This window comes from Phasianus colchicus, chromosome 11, assembly GCF_987193195.1.
Source record: "Phasianus colchicus chromosome 11, bPhaCol1.hap1.1, whole genome shotgun sequence".
NCBI classification, from domain to species: domain Eukaryota; kingdom Metazoa; phylum Chordata; class Aves; order Galliformes; family Phasianidae; genus Phasianus; species Phasianus colchicus.
In genome coordinates this window covers 681530-707140 of record NC_143446.1, presented here as the reverse complement: position 1 = coordinate 707140, position 25611 = coordinate 681530, and the positions used below count along the sequence as shown (strand labels likewise).

Genomic DNA, 25611 nt, shown 5'->3' with positions numbered 1-25611 from the left:
GTTTCTCTCTGATTCATTTCTTCCTCTTTGAAATGGGAACATTAAAGTTTTCATGCAAGGTTTATCTTAGATGACAATTTAAAGGGCATAGTGTGCATCTTACTACACATATGTACGATGCAAAATATAATTAAGCCATTCTTTGGCACAAGCCTCTAGGAAAAACAGAAATATCAACAAATACATCAAAATAATAACAGTAATGATATTAATAATACATTTTTACATGGAGCTTACACTCACTACAGCAAACTTTGGATTAAATGAAACCTAGAATACTTTTCTAGAGCTGTCTATGAATTTTGTGGAATCTTATTATTTTACTTATGTTTTTGTTTTTTTCTGTGTGTGTGTGTTTTACTCAGGGAAATTTAAGTTTTTCTTGTGTGGAGCCACATACAGTGCCTGTCTTTTTCAATGCCACCAGTTACCTTGAAGTTCCTGGACGTCCAAGCCAGGATGTGTTTTCACTCAGTTTCCTTTTCCGAACCTGGAACCCCAATGGACTTCTTGTCTTCAGCAACTTTGCAGATGGCCTGGGGAATGTTGAGATTGACATTAATGAAGGCAAGGTCAGCGTTCATATAAATGTTACCCAAGTAAAGAAGAATCAAATAGATATCTCATCAGGTAATTGTTTTCAATTGATAACAATTATGTTGGTATTGTTTAAAAGGATAATAGAGTTCAAAACTGGAAATTTTTAAATTTTTCAAATTTAAGAATCAAATTTGTAGCTGCATATTTATTCATACTGAATCAAATCCTTTATTGTGTGTTTCATTGAGCAAGGGTTACAGGAATAATAAAAGTTATTAAAATAAAAAAAAGAAAGAAACCACAAATATTTTTATTCTGAGCAAAATGAGAAGACATTTCACTCCTTGCTTGCAAAGCCTCTTATTTTCTTTCTTCCATAACTCTTTCAGTCTTCTGTGCAAAAACATTTGGTTTCAACAGGAGAGAGTAATGTATACCCTTGTTGAGAATAATCTAGAATAAAGAAACTCTGCAAGCTGTTATAAACACAAGGCCAGTATGAAAAAACTATGGCGTTTTTCAAGCATACTGTATACTCATATTGGAGAACTAAAAGCTTTCATTACTTATCTAAGGAGTGTTTGGGAAGTGCTGTATGAAAGAATTACTGAGCATTAGGTCTGCTTCTGGAAGGTAGGATGCATGTTCATTTCAGTTCATGCACTTCATAAAATTGCCTGATGAATCCTAGGGTAAAGAGGGAACCAGCTGATATTGCTGCTGAATCACTAACTATTATATCTGAAAAGTTATGACAGCCATGTGAAGTCTCCAGTAGCTGGAAAACATCACAGGTGGAAAGAAAGACCTAGGTAACTATACACCAGTCAGTCTCACAGCTGTGCCTGGGAAGATCATGGAACAGATCCTCCTTAGTTCTACATTAAGGCATATGGAAAATAAGGAACTGATTAGAGACGGCCAAAATGTCTTAAGTCATGTTGCCTGACCAATTTGATGGCCTTTCATAACACTGACAGCACCAGTGGAGAAGGGAAAAGCAACTGGTGTAATCTATCTGGACTTCTGTAAGGCCTTTGACACAACCCCATATCAAAAGCCTTGTCTCTAAATTGGAGAGTTGAGGATTTGAAGAGTGGACCATGCAATAGAAAGGAATTGGCTGGGTGACCTCATCCTGAGAATTGTGATTAATGGCTCAGTATCCAAGTGGAAACCAATGATAAGTGCATGTACCTCAAGGGTCTAAATAGGGACTAGAGTTCTTTAATAGCCCGTAAGACTGAGTACACCCTCAGCAAGGTTGGTTCCAAGCTGACACAACAGAAGGAAAGGATGGCACCCAAAGAAACCCAGACAGGCTTGAGGAATGAGCACGTGAGCAACAAAACCAAGTAAAAAGTCCTGTACCTGGGTTGATACAATCTCAAAAATCTGCACAGACTTGGTGATCAATGGACTTAGAGCAGCTCTGCAGAAGAAGACCATGTGGGTTTGTTTGATTTGGAAAAGAGAAGGCTCAGAAGAGACATTATTGAGGACTTCTGATACTTAAAGTGTTGACCAGCCAAATAACATGAGGGAGAAGAAATTCATCAATTTGTTACTAATGATGCCCATATCTCGAGATGAAACTGTTCTCAGATTTCATTGACTTTACATACTGGAAAGAAAACACACATAACAACTACTGCAAGCCTAGTTGTAGTTACTTTAGACCACTCCCCACAGCAACAAAAATTTCTCAACACTTGTGATGTAGAGGTAGCCTATCTATATTCTGAATTTGTTCTGAAGTAAGCTGAATTGAATATTCAGAATAAAGCTTTTCAGTCTATATAGCCAGTGCAGCTAATGATCAAAGATTCCCATGAAGCCATTTGTTTTTATATCCATTATGCTTTGTCTCCATGCAACCCAATATCACAGTTGAGATATCGTGAAGAATTACCATTTTCACTGTTTTCATTTTCACTTATTTCATTTTCATTGTATGGACCCTTATTTTTGCTTAGTCATTCTGTGTAAGTCTTGATCTCTTTTAATACTTTCTTTCTTCTTTGAGTCAGTGAATGACAAAATTAGTTATATGTGTGAATGTAAGAGTAAAATATGACATCTGCCAGAGAAGACTGTGGAATGAATGCCATTATTTTTAGGCTAATATCACAGCAACATTCTTCTTCCCTTCTCATGAAAGGAATCAGTAGACTTCAGCATACAAAACTGGAGGTCTTATGTAGAGTTCAAAAATGGTCTGACCCTGGTAAGAAGAGGTCTGACTGTAGCAGTCCTAGACATACAAGATGCACTTACTTTCTACTTAAAGCTGATAAAGAATTTTCTATAAAGTCTATTGTACAGCCTTCCACATAACTGCACGAGAAAAATATAACTAATTTCACTCCTGTCTAATGGGAGGTATGTAGGATCAAATTAACTAAAATCACAACCTAGTTGCAGTTGTGTCATGCATTTCATAGCCTTGCTGTACTTATGCCTACTACCTGTAATGACATATATTTGCTGGGAAAATCTTAAGCCTCTTAGTTCTTATTCACCATAATTTACCAACTTCCGCACATTAACAGCTTTTAATGCTAATTAAATGCTAAAATATTCTAAAACTTCAGCATTTGAGTTCAAGACATGATCTAAATCTAGCCTTAGAAGTAGTTAGGTGAATTGATTGGAAGGAATTACACGGAAGAACCATAAGCTAATGTGCAGACAGCAAAGTTTATTACGGCACATTTCTGCACTAATGAGACTACCGTGGAACGAGAGTCTTTTTTTTTTCTATTATTCATTCTCTTGAGATTCCTCCAAAATATTCAGTGAACTCTATCTTAACATGAATGGAGCTCAGATAAACAGAAAAGATAAACAAGATCTAGTCTTCCAATATATTAAATTCACTTGGATTCCCATCTTTCTAGCTGGTGAGCACAACAAATTTCCTTATAAAATTATTTGTAATAGTAGTTTGCGATGCCTGGGAGGGATTCTTATTGACTTGGCTTACCAGAATGTTTATACCTAATTCAGCAACTACAGTTCTGATTCCTTCCCTCTTGGTGGAGGATTGGAATCATTGTATATCATTTAATTGCTTTCACAGTTATGATAGGACCCAATTAGGCTGTTTTTAATCTGTCTTTTTAAGTTAGACTCTAATTCAATAATCAAATATTTGTTTTTTAGAGACCCAGATGAGTCCTGATTGAATTACTCTAGGCCAGCAGATCTCAAGAAAAGCACAATTTCCAAATAGAATTGCTGTCCCCTTAAATGAGAGTGATAACCCTTAAATGAGGGTGAGGATGTGCATTGCTTGTACCTGTGTTTCCTGGGTTATCCACGGCTTTTCACTTGGTGTTCAGTCACTGGCTTGGGGAGTGACCTAGCAGTTCCAACACAGACAGGAAGACAGCTGTAGTTTTACATATTTTGGTGAAACTTTACAAAAATAAAAATGAAATAATGCATAGAAGATACATCTAAATGAACTTCACTTTTAGTACACGGGCATGTGTTTATTATCTATAGGGTCAATAGGATGATTAACTTATAAGATAAAGCTGTGAAGTTTTGAGGCAAGAAAATCAAATAATCAACAGGCAGAATCAATTAATTGCTAGTTAAAAAATAGTGAGAGCTATTCTTTTACTAAATATATTTTTCACTAAATTTATTTTTCACTAAATATACTTATGGTTTACCTTCTATGCCAATTAATTCTACTACTTCTGTTTTCTGTGGTGTATGAAGGGATATAGTACTCTAACATGGTCCAATGGAAAGTATGAATGCAAAAAAAAAAAAAAAAAAAAAAAGTTTGGATAAATTGTTCACAATTCATGGGAATTCGCTTTTTCAAGTCTCTGTCTAATCTCCACGCTTCTGATTAATCTCTATGCTTCTGATTAAGGCATTTAAATTGATCTATATAATGATAAAATTTTATATTCATATTTATTTTCTCTTATTGTGTTGAAAACAATCTAGATGATTACAAATAGTATAGAGTAGTATGTAAGATTTTTGCATTTCAAGAAAAAAACAACAGACTTCATTTTTACTTGGCAAACCAAAATCTCAAAATTTATTTGAGATGGCTGTAGCTTGTTTGACAGCAGCCAAATGGGTAGTCTTTGGCCTTGACTTGGTAAATAGCACAAGTAACAAAACTTTGAGTGTTACAGAATATTTTACTTTAACATTCATCTTAGCCTTCAGTCTTTAGTACATATGTAAGTCTTAAAGACTTAATAAAAATCCCTTGATGAAAACTCAGCAAGTTTTCTGATTGTACAAGGCAGGGAGGGGTGGCTGATACAGCGCTGCCATTTCACTCCAGCCTGGACAGGCTTGAGAGCTGGGTGGGGGGGAATTCTTGAGGTTCAACAAGGTCAAGGTTAGAGTCCTACACCTTAGCAGGAATAATGTTTTTCTTGAAGAACACATGATGATATACAAAATAGTACTCCAGAGGGATAATCTAATGGCTTCCTGACATTCTTTGACATCTTTGACGGCAAACCTCAAATTCCTGTTTTAGTACAGAAAAGTATTTCTATACCTCTGGAGAAAAAGCAAAGTTTTCTGGCTGGTAGATTCTAAAAGAATCTTTCAATTTATCAAGTGTTTATCTTCTTTCTTGTTTCTTGTTTTTTTTTTTTTTTCAGACAGTTCTGACCTTTCAAATTGAAACATTATTTCCTTAAATATAACAAGCTCTGCGAAAATCCCCTGGATTTCACCTCACAATAGAAATCATAAGTCACTGAAAGAGAATATATATCCTTTTGCTCAACACAACAGAGAACTTTCCAATAGCCAAAAAACATTCTGCCTTTAAATTAAATTAATCTTCTTGGAAATATTACTCTTCCAACTCTCCTGTTCTGTATGTCAGCTACTGCTCAAAGCTGTCTACTGTTCCTCCTGTTAACCATACAGTTATTAAAACTTGGTATATGAATACCTTTTCATCATATTTATCCACAATAAATGAATGAGACTTCTCCCCATAGAATCTTTCTATGAAACTTTCCATCCCTCTGTCTTTCTGCTAAATCTCAAATAATCTGAACTGCAGTTCATTTAGATATTAGACCTCAGGTTCAGATAACATCCTTGAGGTAATAAAATGTTATTGTCTGACAGATCTAAAGTGATATTTTTCCTGTAGAAAATGCCATGGGGCACTTACACTGAAACTGAGAAGTGTTTTTCCTTCTCTTGCTGAGTGAGGGTTTAAATAGGAAATGCATATACACAGAGCAAAATTTGGAAGGTAACATTTCCCATCAGGTCTTTTCAGTATTACAGATACTAAACTGTACAATCAACGTAAGTGAAAGCAGATACCCGTGAGATGCTTGTCAGCATGATCAAGATGAGACATGAATGCTGTCTTCAAAGGGCAGCATGGTGACTTAGAATATTTTGAATATTAAAATATATTTTCTTCTTATAAAGTCAATTTTGTCTCTGTTTCTCCTTACGTATTTACTTTTGGCTAATGACTTAAAGCAATGAATGCAGCTACATGAATAGGTATTTAGATTTTTGAGTACCAGAGAACTTAGAAATAGACATGCTTGTATTCTGTTTTATGTGTTTTACTTGTAATCTGTTTTTGCTTCTCAGTACAATAGGCTCTCAAACCAGTCAGAGCAAGAAAAAGATTTTTAAGACTTGCATGTGCTGATTAAGGTGATTGAATTTTTTCTACTATTATTTTCCTTTTAGTTTAGCAATAAAGAAATACATTAAAAAAATGCAGTAGGGGAAAGATCTGCCCATGGATTTGTTGTATTTGTGCATATCTAAATAGCAGTACAGGCATCTTGTCATCCCAAGGACACCATGGAGTATTCATATAATATAAAGAGAGATGATGGGGATTTTCTAATAACTAAATTGGAAATCAGAAATGTTACTTTTTTTTTTTTTTTCCCAATTTACCAGTTTGCAAGCAATGCCTCCTTTTCCATAAAGACAGCTCTTCAAGAAAGCCCATTTCTAACACTCACAGACCTGTGCAGAACACCGTTTTTCATAGATGACAGACAGTAACTTTACAATAACATCAGCCATTTCTTTCAACACTGTCACAAATACCATTCAACAACAAATAGCATTCAACTAGGCCTCAACTTCCTAATTTCATTGAAGCCTGTATACCTTTCATTCAGTGTTAACATTACTTGAAAAAAAGTGTTTGGACGTTACATTATATTATCCTCAGTTCATCGTGTTGTAGCAGATCTAATCTTTAATGAAAACGAGACATGTAGGAATCCTATTTGAACTTTTCTTTTATCTTCACTCTTATTTCAAAAAGAAAGTCGTTGATTAAACACACCTAGTGACAAACCAACATGTGATTATCATCTATAATAAATGATACTCCTGCTTGGTAGTATAATTGTATTTGCTTTTCTTGTTGCCTTTGCTTGCTTCATCCACACCAGTAGATGTGTTGAGAAAACTGACTGGGAGAAAAGAGGTCATTCCCTGCTCCTGGTTACAAAGACAGCACAGACACAGCCCATGGTGACTGAAAAACAAGGAATAAAGAGGTTCAAGACTGTACTGCAAAAGTGTATTGCAACTGCAGGTTGCTTAAAGAAGTAGAAGCAAAGGGAATGTCCACAGGTTTGAAAAAGTGGCCTGCAACTACACAATATTCATTGTTTCAGAAAGGAGATTTAACGATGCAAAATCTTTGGCAAGAAAACAGTTGTTTTTAGGGATCAAATAGAGAGAGAAATAGTGCTGGGGACCTAGACTCCTTTCAGGACATAATACTTGTCTTGTCTCTACACATGAAAATATTTTAAATTACTAGCTGAGAGATCAGGGGTCCTGAACCATGGTATGTTCATTATTGTTGATTGCATGTACTGTGTCATATCACTTAAAAAATTAAAAACATTAATGGCACTGAAATTTCAAACTGGGTGCACGTACCACTGTGCATAACAACTGACAAGCTATTATCTACGTTGATGAAAACTCTTAGTGCTAGTGTTTTAGCTTCTCCAAAAGCAAGTAATAAACAATTTGAATGTAGGCTTTATCAGTATTTGTACTTGTAATAAAACCAGGAATATTCATAGAATCATAGAATCATAGAATTTTTTTTTGAGTTGGAAGGGACTCTTACAGACCATTGAGTCCAGTTCCCCAGTAATGAACAGGGACACCCACAGAGGTCAGAGACCTCAGAGGCCTGTCCAGCCTGACCATGAATATCTCCCCACTGCCATAATGTTGTCTTGCCCCAGACCTATACAAGACTACAAAGTGAGTCACCAGCTCTGGATTCCTACTTAGGAGGGGTTTGCCATCAAGATAGACAGCAAGTCTCCATGTAACCCTCTCCTCTAGGCATCAGCCCTGGGAAACATGCTGCCAAATATTCTTCAGAAAAGCATCTTAGAGAGGTTTCTGTGAGCAGATGGGGGACATTTGATGAAGCAAACGGATGCTGGGTAAGCAGTAATTCTCACTCAACAACCAGCCTGGGGGCTCCGTTCTTTCTTCATTTCCATTCTTTCTGATGGAAATGTCCTTGAAACTTAATTGAGTTTGCATGGAATTTTACACTTTTTGGATTTCTAATCTTTCTCATCATTAATCCTTAAATATGTGTTCCACAATACCACTAACCAATTATAGAAAAATAATTTAAAATAATCGTGTATCAAACTTTTTTAAAATTCTATTTGGAAGGTAGGAGACCTAATTACAGGCATGGGACTTTAATGTATGTGCTGAAAACTGAAACTCAATATCTACTTTTTCATTGCTCTTCAGCAACCTGAGCAAATAGATTACCTCCTGTGATAGGTTTCTGACAGTCCCTCTTAGTTTGACAGTTATTTTAGAGAGAGTCACTTTTGTATATAGTGAAAGGAAAAGTTGCCAAGCATACGTACATATTTTATGTTTCTTAAAACTTAAAAGCTAGAGGAAAGACTCCATTTTTAGTCATGCCATTTTAAATTCAGAGTATTTGTACTGTCCGCCAGGTTTACATCAATGACACAGAATGGCATCTAGCCCAAGGGCTGAGTTACATTTCTTGCACAGGAAGGGCAGCTTTTATAATTGAGCGTATCAGTTTCTGCTTTGAACTTTTTTTGTGTTACTACATTCATGTGAAAATATGATGTGCATTTTCGCATCTTCTATGTATGCCAAAAGAATTAAAAGCAATTTCTATCGAAGTGTTTCCTTGAAATTGCAACATAAAAAATATATAAATATTAAAAACAATAAAACAAAACATTTTCTCCCAGAAATACCAGGACTCTTAGAAATACCTCACGTTTCATCTCAAGAATACTGCTTTCCACTCCTCAAGATCACACTGACTCCCATCACAATGGCCTTTTCTCCCACATACACCAGCTTTCTCCCAAATACACGACATTTTCTCCCACGTACACCCGTTTTCTCCCAAAGATGGGACATATTCTCCCAGAAATGCCAGCTTATTCTTTAAAAAACAGCCTTTTTTTCCCCAAAATACCAGCTTTCTCACAAACACCTGTCATTTTCCAACCAAGTCTGCTACTATCTCCCAGAAACAGCCGGTTTCCGAGAAATACCTGACGTTTGCTCTCCCAAATACTACTTGACACTCCTCCAGAGGACATTGTCTCCCCTATTTACCACGTTTTCTCCCCAAGAGACCACTTGGCACACCAAAAAGACCACCGTTGCTCTCCAGTACAAGATCTTCTTTCCCACCGGTTCCCACTTTTCTCCCCCAGCTATGTCATTTCCTCCCAGAAATGCCACTTTTCCCTTGGAAATTTCACCTTCTCTTCCAAAAAGAGGAGATTTGCTCCCAGAAATACCCCTTCTCTTACAACTGCCACACGCTTTCTCCCCAAAAAGCCTCCATGACAATGCCAAATGGGACACTTGCAGCCAAGAAGAGGACACCTTCTCTCAGAAAGACCACTTTTCTCCCCAAGAGAGGAGATTTTCTCCCAATTGGATGACATTTGCTGTAAGAAAGACCTGTTTTCTTCCCTCAAGAGGACATTGTCTCTGTTTTCAATAGTCCTATTTGATTACTTTCATGATAAGCCTTAAACCACTTTGCACAGTTTCCAGGTAAGTACTGTTCTTTTGTTTAGCACTGAAAGTCAAACTGTAGTGTGGAAATCATACATGCATGGTTGCTGAAGATAGCAGATACTGACCATTGTGCACAGACATTATTAACGCTGTGTGGGTGCTTCAGAATGGGCACCAATAGCAGGCGTATGCTATAGGGTTTGGTTTGTTGTATCGTCTCAAATCTGAGAAAAAATAGGGCAGCAAGGACAACTTTTAAGAATAGATTTTTGGTAGTTTAGAGCATGTACTGGTAGTTCTTGCTTTGCTGGGACTATTGCGTGAGTAGAGATGCAGGTTGTGATAGCTTTGTACGTTAGCAGGGTACGGAAAGGCTTTAGAGGTCAGATGGGAGTGAATTTGGGACTTAAGAAACAATGCAGTTCTAGCACGTGAAACATGTCTCTATTCTGTGTGCACTAGGTGTGAAGAAAGCAGAAATATTCTGTATAAATATGGCTTGTTCTTTTTCAGTGTGTGTTTATGTCAACAAGCATGGAAATTCTGGGCCTCACCTGGATAAGAAAAAGGTTCAGGAGCTTCCAGATCACTTTGGACCAGGTCCTGTCAACGTGGTACTTCAACAAGCTGTACAAGCTTGTGTGGATTGTGCCTATCAATCCAAAACAGTCTTTGGATTTCTGAAATCTGGCCATCATGGAGGGGAAATGATAACTGGTATGTGAAGGTGTTTCTAATGTTTTTGTTTCTTCACTTGTTTGTGAACCTAGGGTAGGGAGAAAGAACGGAAGTAACCTGCAGTGAGATTCTATCACTTTTGTAACTCCTTAAGCATAGTCAAGAATGTCTGTTTGTGAACTACTTTATTAAGATAGTCCTGGTGGAGTATACTTTATATCACTGGGAGTCCAGGATTTTCTGAACAGTTCTTAAATCAGAGTCTAGCAATAGCAAAGTTGAATTACATGTACACTGTACAGTTAGGTTGTTGGTAATAAGCAGAGCTTGTGCATCTCAACAGCTGCAGCTATACAAGCTATACATTTGTCAAGTAAGCTCAGTATGAGTGGAGTATCAGCTTTATTAATTCAAGTCATTCTCATAATCTTATCCATACATAATGTTTGTGTTCTTAATACCTTAACCAAGTGAGTGAAAAGTTTCCAGCTAATCTGTTTAGCTTCCAGGCAAGTGATTCCACATGTTAAATTTGCTGCTTCCTCCTTTCTCCCATTCCCTGGTCTCTTAGGTCAGTGTTCGTTCTCTTATGTCCTCTATTAAGGAATAGGTTTAGTTCTGCTACATATTAATGCCATGCCTACAGATAAATTATCCTTACATCTCAAACTGAATAGCTGCTGCTTGACATTTTTTTTTTCCTTCTAGGCTAGGAAGTCTCTGTATGGCAGTTAGCACATCAATTCATAATTCTATCACTGGCAGTAAAAAGACTTGGTGTTACTTTAATCTCCTTACATTAACACCAGGTGTGAAAGATGATTAGTGGAATACAGGTTTAATTAAATCCTTGTAAAAGATGTTGCTATCTAACTGTGTCTGTAACATAGCACCCTGACCTGCATATAGCAGAATTTCAGTAGTCCTTGCTTATGTGTCTGCACAAGTTTGTTCAAAAGATAGATGCTTCTTTTCTACTTTGTAAGAGAAGTTTACTGGAACTGTGTAAGTATGGGTTTGAAACTTGTATTACTTTATTTTTTGCAAAACATATGAAATTTTATTATATTATTAATATAATAACATAGTTGTGCCTTGTTGTGCCTCATTCCAACAAGTCATTTTTTTTGGAACAAAATACACTGAGATGTGCTTTGCCAGTATTCTGATTGTTATTGTTCTAGAAGAAGGACTAAATTGTAGGCCAGTGGTGAATGTGGGCAATGATGGAATAGTTGAAAGTAATTATTTTACAAAGCAGATGTAAAAAAAAAAAAAAAAAAAAGAAATCTATCTAGTTCTGATATGTTTTCATTGAAAAATCCTATAGGAACAGGAATTACTATTGTAATTACTGCTAGATTCAAAGAAGTCAGCTCAGTAGTCCTAAGCTCAAGAAGCCTGTGGGCTGCTCCTGAAGCAGAGTGCTGGAGCTCTCTCAGGTGTTACAGAGCCACAAGGCCCTTGTGGGTTTCCTGTGTTTTTTAGCTCTTGTCTTCTCATCATCTTGTTGGATAGGTTGCTGAGAGGCTCACTGAGTGATAAGTCAAATCGTAAGTCATTTTATAAAAAATTTTTGAGGGATATATTTTGAGAAGAACAAAATGTGGCTAAGGTTAATGTAACGCATTAAAACTCTCTGAAAGGGTAGATAACAGCAGGACAAGGGGAAATGGTTTTAAGCTGAAGGAGGGAAGATTTAAGTTGGATGTCAGGGGGAAGTTCTTTACAGAGAGAGTGGTGAGGTGCTGGAACAGGCTGCTCAGAGAGGCTGTGGATGCCCCGTCGCTAGAGGTGTTCAAGGCCAGATTGGATGGGGCCCTGGGCAGCCTGGTCTAGCACTGAATGTGGAGGTTGGTGGCCCTGCATTGGCAGGGGGTTGGAGATTCATGATCCTTGAGGTCCCTTCCAACCCTGGCCATTCTGTGATTCTGTGAAAACCAACTGTGCAGTTGAATAGGAAGGGAGGGTGTAGACAGTAGAATTAAATGAGAAATTGCAGAATGAAATTGTGAGAATATTTTCTTGTAGAGTTTTTGTTTGAAAGTTGCTTTTTTTTTTGTATAGTTGGTTTTTCTTTAAGACTGGCAAGAAAAACAATTGTCTGCATCAGAGATTAAGGAAAGAAATCTAAATCTTTTGTGATGAACTTTCATGGCAAGTATTGTATTTGCTATAGTAGAAAACTGCATGCTGGGACTTGGATGAAATAATCTTGCTACAATATGTGTGAATAATTAGTGGGTTCTTTTGGTTCAGCTGCCAGAGAAAATAATTGTTTTGAATGGAGTTGAATTTAGGATTTTTTCTTACTCAGAACAAAAGCACAAACCATTTTAATTTTGCTTGATGCATAAGGTTTCAATTCAAGCAAATGTAACCAAAGGGAAATTAAAGGCTTGATTAGCAAGCCCACTCATGGTGGTGGTGTCAGCCCCTTTTTTCTGCTTCTAGCTCTGAGTCTGTGTCATTTAGTGGGATGAAACAGACTGAGGTTCAGATAAACCTTCTCAAGCAGCGAATTAAATCAGTCTCTTGGGTGATTTTCTTCACTATCAGACAGACACATTTGTCTGATAGTTTAGTGCTCAGCCTTTCTCCTGGCTTGAGCTTGCTGTTTGAAACATACCTACACAATGAAAAGTAAAGAAATGAGAATGACTCTTCATCCCAAGGGCTGGGGTTGCACAAACAAGCTCCATTCCCTGTTTATTTGTCATTTGAGGTTGAGGTTGTTTGTTGCCGCTCTCTCTGCAACATTCGTTTTCCACCCCATAAGATGCTGCTTTGCCAGCGAAACCGACCCCATACCAGGTCGGGGCCAAATGCTCACACAGACCCCAAGTATAGGTGAAGCAAAATGGCGTTTATTAAAATGTAGCAGGCACTTAAATATTCTCGTCCCGCTTTGTCTACACCCCTTGCATACATGCTGTCCTATTATGGGACAGCACCTGGCAAGCCCTGAGCATAGGGAACCTGACCCCGTCACACACCGTCTCCTCGCCACGCCTACTACATCTCCCCCTCCCTATGCTCAGTAATATCCCGTAACAGCGCGAACGCAAACGCTACAATTGTTCCCGATACCTGTGATACTCTATACTCTATGCATTGGTTCATAAGCTACTACATAATCCTTAGCAAGCAATTCTGAAAGCACATAATCACACACGGCAGAATAGCGGCAATACACACAATTACTAAGAGTGCTAATACTATGCCCTTAACGATCTTCGCAATCCAACTCCCGAAGTTGCCAAACGTCTTCTTGAACCAGTCTCCGATGGGGTCGTCGTCCACCTGGATCCTCTCCGTATGGTCTCGCAGGGCTTTCAGCGCTTTATGGATGGATACGCTGTGGTCGCTAAGATTGAAGCAACACATTCCTTCTAGGTCTTCACATTCATGCCCCTGTGCCAGGAGCAAGAAGCCGATGGCTGTTCTGTTTTGCAGCACCGCATGCCGAATGCTGTTTGTGTCCTCTAGCATCGCATTCAATACTAATGTTGTTAAATTCGCCTGCTTAACTGACCAACATGCTAGGCGTTCTATCTGAGCCAAGCTCTGTGCTGCAGCAACCCCAGGGTCGTTCAGAGATTTTATCAAACATGCCGTTTGGCTAGCTAGATCGGTGTTGTTACGGCAGCTGGAATGGTTTGTAGTGTACCTCGCAAAGGCTTCTAACGTGTATTGAGGGATGCCCATTAGGCAAGTGCAAAAGAGTGAGGTTGCCGATTGCAAGCTAAAGCAAAAGTCGTTTTGGCTCGTCTTATTTACCTAAGTAACCCATAAATTCCCTGACAGTGACAAAAGGTGAATTCCCTCGCTCCCTGTGATAAAGCAATAACCACCACACACACTAAACATAGCATTTGCCTGTTAGAAACGCGTTTTCTCGTTGGCAGCAACGGTTGAGTTTCCTCCACGCTTCTCCCGGCCTTCTTTCGGGGTTCCTGGGCTGTCTCCTTCTTCGGCGTTCACAGGAGCCATACCTGCAAAACTCAGAGTCCCTCGTTACTGTTCTCTTTCATCAGATCTGGTTTGACCTTTCTCGCCGGGATCCACATGACACTTCCCGTATTGACATGTTTTACAGCAGCATACCCTCTACCCCATACTAGAATCCTCCATCCTGGCTCCCATATTCCTGCCTCCGTTCTTATTTTGACTAGAGGGCCTTCCTCTAGAATTCTGGGTCGCCAGTGCTTTTCTACTGGTGCCCTGCTGGCATCCCCTCTTTCATAGTGATTTAAGGCAAACTGAGCTTTGGCCAGTATCTCTCCTTGTCTTGCTATTGGGATTCTGTCGTTATATCCCTCCCCCTCCCCAAGAACATAGATCATTTCTTTGAGGAGGCGGTTAGCCCTTTCAACAATGGCCTGTCCTTGTGAGTTTCCCGGAATACCCGTAGTATGCTGAATTCCCCAGGCCTCTAACCAATCCTTGGTGGACCGTGATGTAAAACATGAGCCGTTGTCCGTTTTAATCTGCACTGGCAAGCCAAGGACCACAATAGCCACAGCCCAGTGGGCCTGGGCCGAGGTAGAATTAGCTTTTCCGTGTTGGGTAGCCACGATCATCGTGGAGGCTGTGTCAACAGTAACTGCCAACCACGACCGAGGTGACATTCGCGGCTCCCACGTAAAGTCCGTTTGCCATATTTGCAGCGGCCCTAAGCCGCGGGGGTTGACCCCCGCCCCAATAGCAGGAGCTGAATTACAGTGAGGGCAGGCCTGCACCACACCCCTTGCAGCTGTAATGGAAATACCACAGGCTCGAGCGAGTGCCCGGGCGCCTATGTGAAGCGTGGAGTGGAGGTCTCTGGCCTTTCGGATCGTCAGGACACGGGACCCTACAGCCGCATCTGCAGCTGCGTTGCCCTCTGAAAAGAATCCTGGTACATCCGAATGACTTCTTACATGTAAAATTGCTATAGGCTCTATTCGGGTGCACAAAGCATCTTCTAAGATAAGCGCTGCTTCCGTACTAGGGATGCCTTCTTGGCCCATTTTCAAAGCGAGCTTAGCTGCAAAAGCAGAATCTGTGACTATGTTACAGGGAAGGGAGGGCCAATAAACAATCGCCATCGCAACAGCCCTGACCTCGAGCATCTGAACGCTGGCGCCCGGATCTGTGAAGATTATGGAATCCCAGCGACCATTTGTTTCCCACACTACTGCCCCTTGCCCTGTTGATGATGATGCATCGGTAAACAGGGTAGGCCCTTCCACGGGCGAGTCTTGCACCCTGCACCGTAACGACAGCTGCAATGGTCTCGCCAGTTCGAAAATAGGGGGCGAGTCCGCAAATGTGAGGGAAGCTGACGTCCCTTCCAAAGCAAGCAAGATGGGCTCTGGGAGCGGTAAAGAATCACGAAATGATGTAGGGAGATAGATAATAGAAGGTTCTTGTCCAAAGGTTCTGACAGCTGTATGACGGCACTTACGAAGAAGCCTAGCCAATATTTCCAGCCAGGAGGAGTACGCACGCGTGGGCTGAACGGAAAAATGCCACCACAATGGTTGCGGTTTGGCTCCCAAGTCATGGCCTATAACAGCAACCGCCCCACTCTCGCATTTACAGGCAGCCACTTCCAGCTCCCTTCCAGGATCATATCGAGACAGAGCCGATTGACAACAGGATTCTGTTATTTCCTTCCATGCCTCTGCCATTTCGGGCGTGATGGAACGCGCCTCATTCGGATCTGAGCCCTTAAGCTGCTCATAAAATGGCTGCATGAGGCGAGGAGGGATCCCCAGTGCCCCTCAAACCCATTGTAGGGCTCCTACTAGCTTCTGCACATCCCATAGCGTGCGTATCCGGGGTTTGATGTCAACCCCGACTGGGTGGACAGTTTTGTCTCCCAGCCGATATCCTAAAAACTGGACCCCCGATCCTCTCTGGATCTTTTCAGCAGAAATAGTGAAGCCGGCTGATGTCAGGAGCGTCACCACTTGGGCTTCTAATGACTGGAGCCCCGATGGGGTCGGGGATGATAGCAGCAGATCATCCATATAGTGCAGCAGGAGGAACTGCCTAGGGGACTGTCGGACCGGACTCAGGACTCTGTCAATCACTATCTGACAGATCGTGGGAGAGCACGCCATCCCTTGTGGGAGCACTCGCCAGTGATACCGACGAGCCGGGCCTTGGTTATTACGGACAGGAACCGTAAAGGCAAAAGCCTCCCTGTCTTGCTCAGCCAGGGGTATGGAGAAAAAGCAATCCTTCAAATCGATAACAACAACCCCCCAGCCTGCAGGCACGGCGGATAGTACGGGCGCACCCTGCTGAACTACACCAAAAGGCACTAACTGAGCGTTAACTGCGCGCAAGTCGTGCAGCAAGCGATAGGATCCTGACCGCTTCTTTATTACAAATACAGGAGTGTTCCATTGACTAAGAGAGGGTTCTATATGACCTAAGCGAAGCTCTTGCTATACTAATGCGTGAAGCGCTACAAGCTTTTCTGTCAGTAAGGACCACCGATCCACCCAGACAGGCCGCACTTCCTGTCTCCAGCGCAGTGGGATCGCATACTGCGCCGACAATTGGCAGATCGTGGCCCCCACTATAAATTGTTATGCCTGCTGCCCCTGTTCTGCTGTAGCAGAACAGGCCTTTCCAGGGAACCATCCCTGTTGATTACGATAATCTCAACCATCTGGGCGGACCTCCGGGTAGGCGTTGTTCCTCCCACTCCCGCTATCATCTGTGCCGCCCCTGTAGGCCATGTAGAGGGCCAATCGGATTCCGCAATAACCCGATGCGATAGAGAAAGCGCCCGTGTTTGTAGGGTTAACTATAAACGCAGCTGGATTCGCTAGGCCCTTTTCTTTCGCTTTCTCTTTAACTTTAGCCCAGTCAGTAACCAGGCCCCCCCCCGGCCGCGGGCTCCCCCCCGGCCGCGGGCTCCCCCGCCCCGCTCCGCCCACCGCCCTATCGCGTTCTTCAAGGGGCGGTTCTGGCTGAGACGTTTTGTCCAAAGAAGGGCATAAAGACGGGACAGGGTAAGGCGGGGGCGGGGCTGTCGGCTCACATGACTGACTCGGCGACTCCTTCTTCTCCGTCTCTCCGCCTCCGCTCTCTGCCGTCGCCGCCATCTTGGCCTCGTCGGATCTATGAGAAAGCAAAGACCCGCTCCCGGCAGCCCCCGTCACGCTCCGATCCTCCCCGAACCCTCCTTCTGCCTTTGCTGCTTTGAGAGCCTCAAGTATCAAGCCCCACGTTTTAAGCTCTGAGGCTTTTTGGTCGGACATGGCGCGCTGGCACAGCGCCGAAGTAAGTGAGTCCCACTTATTTGAATCGAGCACCTGTTGAGGGGAGTCCAGCTCACCCTCCTTTTCTAGCCGCGATAACACGGCCGCGATCTCCTTCTTAGAAGGAACGGTCTTACCGCAATAACTTTTACAGAAATGTAAAAATACCTTAATTACTTGATCCATAGTTACACACGCGACCTGCCAATACCCCACAGGTTCCACCGCAGTGTGTCTTCCGTAGGCGACCTGCCAATACCCCACAGGTTCCACCGCCTTACGGGCACGCCGGGCAGCTACTACTCACAGGGTAGATCACGTCGGGGTCACCACTTGTTGCCGCTCTCTCTGCAACATTCGTTTTCCACCCCATAAGATGCTGCTTTGCCAGCGAAACCGACCCCATACCAGGTCGGGGCCAAATGCTCACACAGACCCCAAGTATAGGTGAAGCAAAATGGCGTTTATTAAAATGTAGCAGGCACTTAAATATTCTCGTCCCGCTTTGTCTACACCCCTTGCATACATGCTGTCCTATTATGGGACAGCACCTGGCAAGCCCTGAGCATAGGGAACCTGACCCCGTCACACACCGTCTCCTCGCCACGCCTACTACAGTTGTTGCACCTCAGAAGTGCTCCTTTTTATTTTCAGCCCTAGCATTTATCTTGGAAGTAAGAAGCTTATGTTGTTCCCAGGCAGAGCAGAGAGTTGAGCCTGTAGATCTGGATCCCACTCCTTTGCTTGGAGTTCCTATGGTTGCCCTCAGATGTTTGGAGTACAAGGGAGCTGTGTTTGCACTGAATCCTGTTTTCTTTTTTTTGTGGATTTTTCTCATGGTGTGACTTGGGGCATTCAGATGGCCTCAGATGTTTCTTGCTTTATCCTCCTGACAACTCTAAGATAATATTATTCTTTTCAGTGCTTCTTTTCAAAATGAGAAATTAAGATGTGGAGAACAAGTAATTTCCCTAGGGCCATGTAAGACTACCTGTGAGGCTATTATGAAGTTATCTGAATGTTTGCTGCAGCTGATAGTGCTACCTTGAAGTAGAGATCAGGCTGTGCTGGGTCTCACAGCCCATTTGCTCTCCAGAACTGGTTGAGCTCCTAGCAGAAATATGCCTCCCGAGACCTTTTCCCCAAACAGGAGGTAGAGAGCCTTGTGTCTGAGCCACATGTGAATCATTAGGTTTTCATTCAAACATTGGAGTCTGGGAAAAAATGTGAATGGGCCATGGAAACCCGTGGGTCCAGGATTTATCCCTGTGGTACTGACTCTTAAACTCTAGGCACCTGCACTGATCACCACACAATGAAAGCAAACGAGAGGTAGTGTGTTATTGTTGATGCTAGCTCGTGTACTTGCATTAACCCTAATCATAGGCTCACTTAACAGTATAAGTCAGTCACGCTTCTGATTTCCTAAGGAAGCATAAAATATGCTAGAGCTGGGGCGTTTTCTTTGTTTTTGCATGTAATATCTGTCTTCTTCTGTAACGCAATATGGGTATGCTTCTTATTTCAGACTTGTGAATAAAGGCTTTCTTGTAATTTTTGTGGGTTGTTGTTTTTTTTGTTTTTTTTTTTTTTGAAAATGCATCTGCCACTAACCAAATGTGATCCTTTAAAGCTCTGCTTACCATTTGGAAACTCAAAAACAGAAAGCTGCCTGAGAAGACAAATTGATGCATAAACCTGGTGTTCACACTGATTCTTTCCAACCCTAAGCATAATTTACAAGTTTGTTCCTGTTGTAGTGTCTTTCTAATTAGAAATAACCAAAGGATTCAGATAACGTAATTGTAATTATTTACCTATGTAGTGGTGGCATTTGCAACAGTAAGTTTTTTCGGAATCTCACCAAGTATCACAAAAAGGGAAAATTATCATTAACTACTACTACTATAGTACTACTATCATTCTAAATATTTAGGGAGCAAGGAAGGAAGTTAATAAGTTAAAGATGTTGGCCCATGTTCAGTCTCTTTGTAATCACTCATTCAAGTCCATTCTTGTGGTATCTCTGCCGCCTAGATTTTTTAGAATTAAGTTGGAGTTTCATCACTGTAGCGTTGACAGCAGGATGGATTTCTCTAATGGTAGAATATCAAATGACAAGATGAGTTTCTGTAGTCAAAATTTCAGTGGTGATGCATGCCAGCAACGTTTTGTTGCAACGTTCTTAAAAGAAGAAATCTTTTACAGCGTGCAAGTTCTTTAAGATATGGTGATGCATTGTGGTTTAACCCAGCAGATCACTGAGCGTCACGTGGCTGTTCATTCACTGCCCCCATCTCAGTGAGATGGAGAGGAGAAATGAGGGAAAAAATGAGAGAGAGAAAAAGAAAAGCATAATAATTATGGCATGTATATCTACATATACACACACATACTTGTAATCTAGATTTATAACAACGGATGCACAAGCAATTGCTCATCTCCTCTTGAGGTCTTGAAACAGTAAACGTTCGGTGCAGAAAGTCTATACCAAATTAACTTGAAAAACTGATGCTTTCCAGCTTCAGGTGAGACAATTATTCATTGATCTTTTGTACATTTCAAGTGTGCAAAAACTCACCTCTGGAAGACTGATATTTGTAGATAAAATTGATATGGCTTACTGGGCTCTGTTATGGCTCTTAGATGTAGTAAATTTGATGTTGTTAATGATCTTCTGCATATGGAAGTTCTACTTCTGCTGAATTTACCTGTCATTAACAGCTTGCTGCATTGTGAAATCATTAAATAGCAGCCTTTAACATATTTAACTCTGGTTTTTGAAAAGCTGAACTTCCTAATTGGGACTCATACATGTATGAACCCTTGGTGTCTGGTGCTGACTTGAGAATAAAACTTCAGTTATTACTTACAGGGCCTGCCTTACAGCATAAGATCACATGGCAGTGCCTTCTGCTTTCAGTATTTTACCAGTGCTGTGGTACAACTGGGTCTGGTTAATACCTGTTCAGATACAAGACAGAGTAAGGAAAATGTGTTTATTATTTCAGATCAGCCCTTTTTTACAAGGCATCGATTGGTTACTTGGTGGTGAATGTTGGGTTCTATTGCAGATGTGATGCCATCCATGCAGTAATGGATGGAAATACATTAAAGGAGCAGCATAACAATTTATTTCACAGGGCAAAGGTCAAGAGAGTGCTGATTCCATATTACAAATCTAACAAAACTGAAGTGGCAGAAGCATTCTTTGAAGGCTTAAGCAGATGAGGGATGTTCAGTTTTCTGTTACAAAACCTAAATCAGAGAGCATTGAAATCTGTTGAATTTTGGAATAGTTGAGAGTAAGAATGTGAATTCTGTTTGTCACAGAAAAAAACTTGTTCTCATTCCATCCCTCTACTATTCGCATCTGCTCCACATGTCGAAGTAGGAAAAGAGTCATTTGTTGCTCCGTTATGTTCTTCTTTTCACAATATTCTTACGCTGAAAGCTGCAAGTTCCACAGCTGGACCTGATCTGAATTCACTTAAAAGGGAACCTTCAAGAATATTGAATAAGGGGGTGGTGGTGGTTTACCAAAGCAAATGGTGATGTGGCAAGTTCTGTGATTGACTTATGGCTCCAGTCTGCACAGATACAAAGCTCCAAGGCCAAAATTTTGCTTCCCTCAAGAAGCATTGATCAGTTTTTATCTTTCTGCCATTCAACAAGACCTGGACAGGGTGGAAAGGGAGAGAAAAAACCTTATGAGGTTCAACAAGGGCAAGTGCAGAGTCCTACATCTGGGGAAGAGTAACTGCATGTATCAGTACAGGTTAGGGTCTGACTTGCTGGAAAGAAGCACTGCAGAGAAAGGCCTGGGTGTCCCTGTAGGCAGCAGGGTGACCACAAACCAGCAATGTGGCCTTGTGGTCAAGAAGGCCAATGGTATCCTGGGATGCATTAAAAAGAATGTGGCCAGCAGGTTGAGTGGGGTGATCTCCCCTCTCTTCTCTACCTTGGTGAGGCCACATCTGGAGTGCTGTGTCCAGTTCTGGGCTCCTCACTTCAAGAAATACAGAACTTCTGGAGAGAGCCCAGTGGAGGGCCACGGAGATGATGAGGGGCCTGGAGCATGTCCTGTATGAGGAAAGGCTGAGACCTGGGGCTGTTCAGCCTGAAGAAGAGAAGGCTGAGAGAGGATATTATCAATGCTTATAAATACCAAAAGGGTGGGAGTCAAGCAGATGGGGCCAGGCTCTTGCCTGTGGAGCCCAATGACAGAACAAGGAGCAGGGGACACAAACTGGAATAAATGACGTTCCATTTGAACACAAGGAAGAACTTCTTTACTGTGAGGGTGACAGTGCCCAGGAACAGACTGCCCAGAGAGGTGGTGGAGTCTCCTCTGGAGATATTCAAAACTCATCTGGACGTTTTCCTGTAACTTACTGTAGGGAACCAGCTTTGTTAGACTCAATGACTTGCAGAGATTCTTTCCAACCACTGCAGTTCCCCCTTGAGAAAATGTCTTTCTCCAATTTTTCAGTTTAAAAGGAAATTACATCCTAATTCAAAAAGTCTTGTTTATTTTTAGGAAGAGACAGATCTCTTGGTAAATAATGACAGAACAGTCTGTCTGAGCTTTCATAATACCTTTACTGAAGAACTGATTAGAATTTCTCCAACACATACATATGAGAGTTTACCTGATAAGAAACATCTAGAATGACCACAAATCCATTTCCTATCTTCTGAAAGCAAAGTATTATTTACTAACCAGCTAACTGCAGGAGAAGACTCTTAACAGAATAGAAATTTATGTTCTTAACATGCTCCTTTTTGAAGAAAATGGTAGAAAAGAAAGAAGTGAGGAATAGAGGATACTTAAACCAACCTGGATCCACTAGAAAACTTCAAAGTAGGGACAGTTACAAAAGCTCAGCTATTCCATTGAGGGAGTAAGCACAAAAAGAAAGACTGAAGCCTTTAGCTAGCAGTTTGTCAGAAAACAGTCTTAAATATGCGCAAGGGTGGAAAGAGACTTCCTATTTCCTTAAATGCAAGCAGATTGAAACAGTTTCTTTTGATTTCTGTATCTATGATTTTCATAAGCAGTTACAAGAACGGTGTTCTCAGATTGGATATTATGAGTAAATGCTTGTGTTGCATTTAAGGAAATAATAAACAGCAACTATTTCTCATCCAAGAAAAAGACAAACACGTAAACTGAATGAGCAGCTTATATACATATATCCCCTAGATATCTGCAGCACTCCCATGGTGTTGGCAGAAATGGCAGAGAATTTATAGAGATGCATACCTCCTCAAGCAGAAAGCAGAGGTTACTAAGGCACACTACCCCAGGTATCACCAATAGCAGTAGAAGCTTGTGCTTAGGCAACTCAAGTACACCTTTCACCCCCCACACGAATATTAAACATTACCATCATAGCATCCCCCCCCCCCTTTTTTTTTTCTTTCTTTCCTTTTAAATTGTCTTTATCTCAGGCCCACGAGATGCATGGAAATCGCATTTGGATTTTCCAGTCATGAGTAAAAACAGATTTTTAGAAACATTTTTGTGCTGTTGTTTTTGTTTTTAAACTAAATAAAAAAGAAATTAATTCACAATTGTCTCCATTTATTATTGATATTTAAGTTTTGAATTGAAATCTGCTTTTTCCCATTCTGGGCATGCAAAGTAGTATAACACTGTCTTGTCCATGCAATTTAATATGTAAAGAGTAAACGTTTTGCCTGGTAAACTGGCCACAACTCACTGTATTTTTTGCTATCCAACAATTTGTCTACAGTAACTTCGAGTTTCCCATTCCAAGTCCTTCATATGATATCTCCTTTTTCTCCCAAGTAGTAATAAGGGTCAGAAATACTACTTTCATTTTTCAGAATTTTAGTAATAGTATTTAGTACTTAGATTGTTCCCTAGGGAAGGGATGATTGAACAGGAAACAGCACAACACCTGTATTTTATAGCCTTTGTTCCTTGGTTACTTTTTTGATTAAGATAACTATATACATACTATAATATGGAAGGGGGGTGAAGGGGGAGGAGGGAATTATTTTTCCCCAACCATGTATTTTTGTAAATGCTGTAACATTTTTGCTCTTTCACGTTTTCCCTCCTGCCCTCAGACTCATTTTTGCTGACAACCCTGTGCTCTCAAAGCCATGTTCTAGGCTAATATTATAACAGGGAAGCTCTCTATAGGTGCCAGTTGCTTCTCTTTTCTTATCATCAATTTTTAGTTAGTTTTAGCATCATAATAGAGAAGAATTATTTTCCTGACTTGCCACCAACCACTTCTCACTTCTGACACTCTACCAAACTGATGGATGTTCTACATAAAGCAACACTTTCCTTCTTCCCTTTTGATTTAGTAGATTTTTTTTTATTTGAATGTTTGTTTCAGTCTACATATTGAAATAGGTTTTACTGGGCACCTTTACTTCTCAAACTTTCTGCATTCAGGTTTGTAAAGAAAGGCAGACTTTTCTTCTCCAAGATCAGACAGACAGCACATTCTTTGGCCAACAAATTCTTGTTTCTTAACAAGACATTTTGCTCTGCCAAGTTGCCAAGTTGCTTTTGCAACTGACATTTTGCTCTGCCAAGCATTTAAAACTGCATTCCTTTTAGAGACCTTCTCTTCGTTACAGTCTATATGTAACTGTGATACATATTTTCTCTGTATTTGGGAAAACCTAATAACAGATACAATTTACCACCAAAAATATTTGCAGTCATGACTTCATCATAGACTTTTTCCTACTTTTCCAGTACTTGTTTGATACTTTCTTTTTCTAGTAAGCAAAAATTCTAAGCCCTTGTCCTCCAGTAACTGTCTTTCATTTTCTGATACATTCAAAGATAACCTTTGGAGGCATGCCTTTTTCTGGGAAGCCAAGTTCTAACAGCAGAAAAAAATTTCAAAGGCTGTATGGAGAGCATCAACTACAATGGCAATAATATCACTGACCTTGCTAGAAGGAAGAAATTGGAACCTTCTAATGTGGTAAGAACATAACTTTATCATCATCTAAACTTCTGCTTCTCCTTCTAAGGAAAGTTTGTGAGTGTGTGTGACAGATGTTCTGAAATCATATAATATATAAAACAAAGTTTGTCACATGCCTAAAGATTTCATTATACATACTTTTATGATTTTTTGTTTGTTTGTTTGTTTTTAATATCTGGGAACCTGTTTCTGCTGGGATTTAAGTTTCAGCTTTACAGAATTAGCCTTCAGCATCAGATGAATGCTTTTTAAAAGAAAACCAGTAGATCAGTATATACATTTTTGCTTTCATCTTATAGTAACCCAAAACTAGGATGGACAATATTTATTGTTAAATCAATTGCAGTGTGTCAAGGATCTAAATCCTGTTATCTTCCATCCCCACAGAGCAAGTTGCGTGGGTGTGCAAAATCATTAGAAAGGGAAGGCTCAGAGCCATTTTATGGGAGCTCCGTAAAGCATCAAGATACTAAACTTTGAAACTGTTATTTAGCTTATTAACATTACAGGGATTATTAACATTACATTCTATTTTTTTTCTCTCCAAAGCATTCATAGTTGCTTTCATGTTTAAACTTGTGTCTTTCTGTAAGGGTTGATCAGGAAATCACTTTAATTTCTGTATTTTTAAGAATCTAGGCGTTCCTAAAATAGTTGGTGGATTACATGAGCAATGTGGGTAGGAAATAAATGTATTATTACCCTGAATTTGAGATAGATCTGTTCAAGGCTTTCTTCTGTACAGTACTGCAGCCTTCACAAAGCCCTGCTCACAGTAGGTATAGTTTGATTACTGCTTTTTTTCTTTATGTATTTTGCATAGTACATAACAGTAATGAAGAATAAGATAGAAGATAAACATGTACAGTAGAAATAAAGTGCAGTGATTCTTCTTGGACAGATGTGCAACTTCTGAGATGTCTGTAGGACAAATTCCAGCTTTTGAAAAGCATAGCACAGCTAACAGTTCTGTAGAGTGTCTATAAACTCCTCTTTCTGGTTTATTTGGATGTGAATTTTCTGTTTGCTTGTTTTGTTTGTTAGTTGATTACATTCTGTTGCCTGTGACATTAAAGCAAAAT

The 25611-nt window shown here is 40.5% G+C and overlaps 1 long non-coding RNA gene across 1 annotated transcript in view; it reads left to right on the top strand.

Moving 5' to 3' along the window:
* LOC149916338 (uncharacterized) overlaps positions 1-25611 on the top strand; it is a 152127-nt gene that overhangs the window by 52629 nt on the left and 73887 nt on the right. The window contains exons 4-5 of the long non-coding RNA XR_016469972.1: positions 24382-24526; positions 25162-25304. This is a non-coding gene — a long non-coding RNA (uncharacterized LOC149916338). The remainder of the gene's footprint in view (positions 1-24381; positions 24527-25161; positions 25305-25611) is intronic.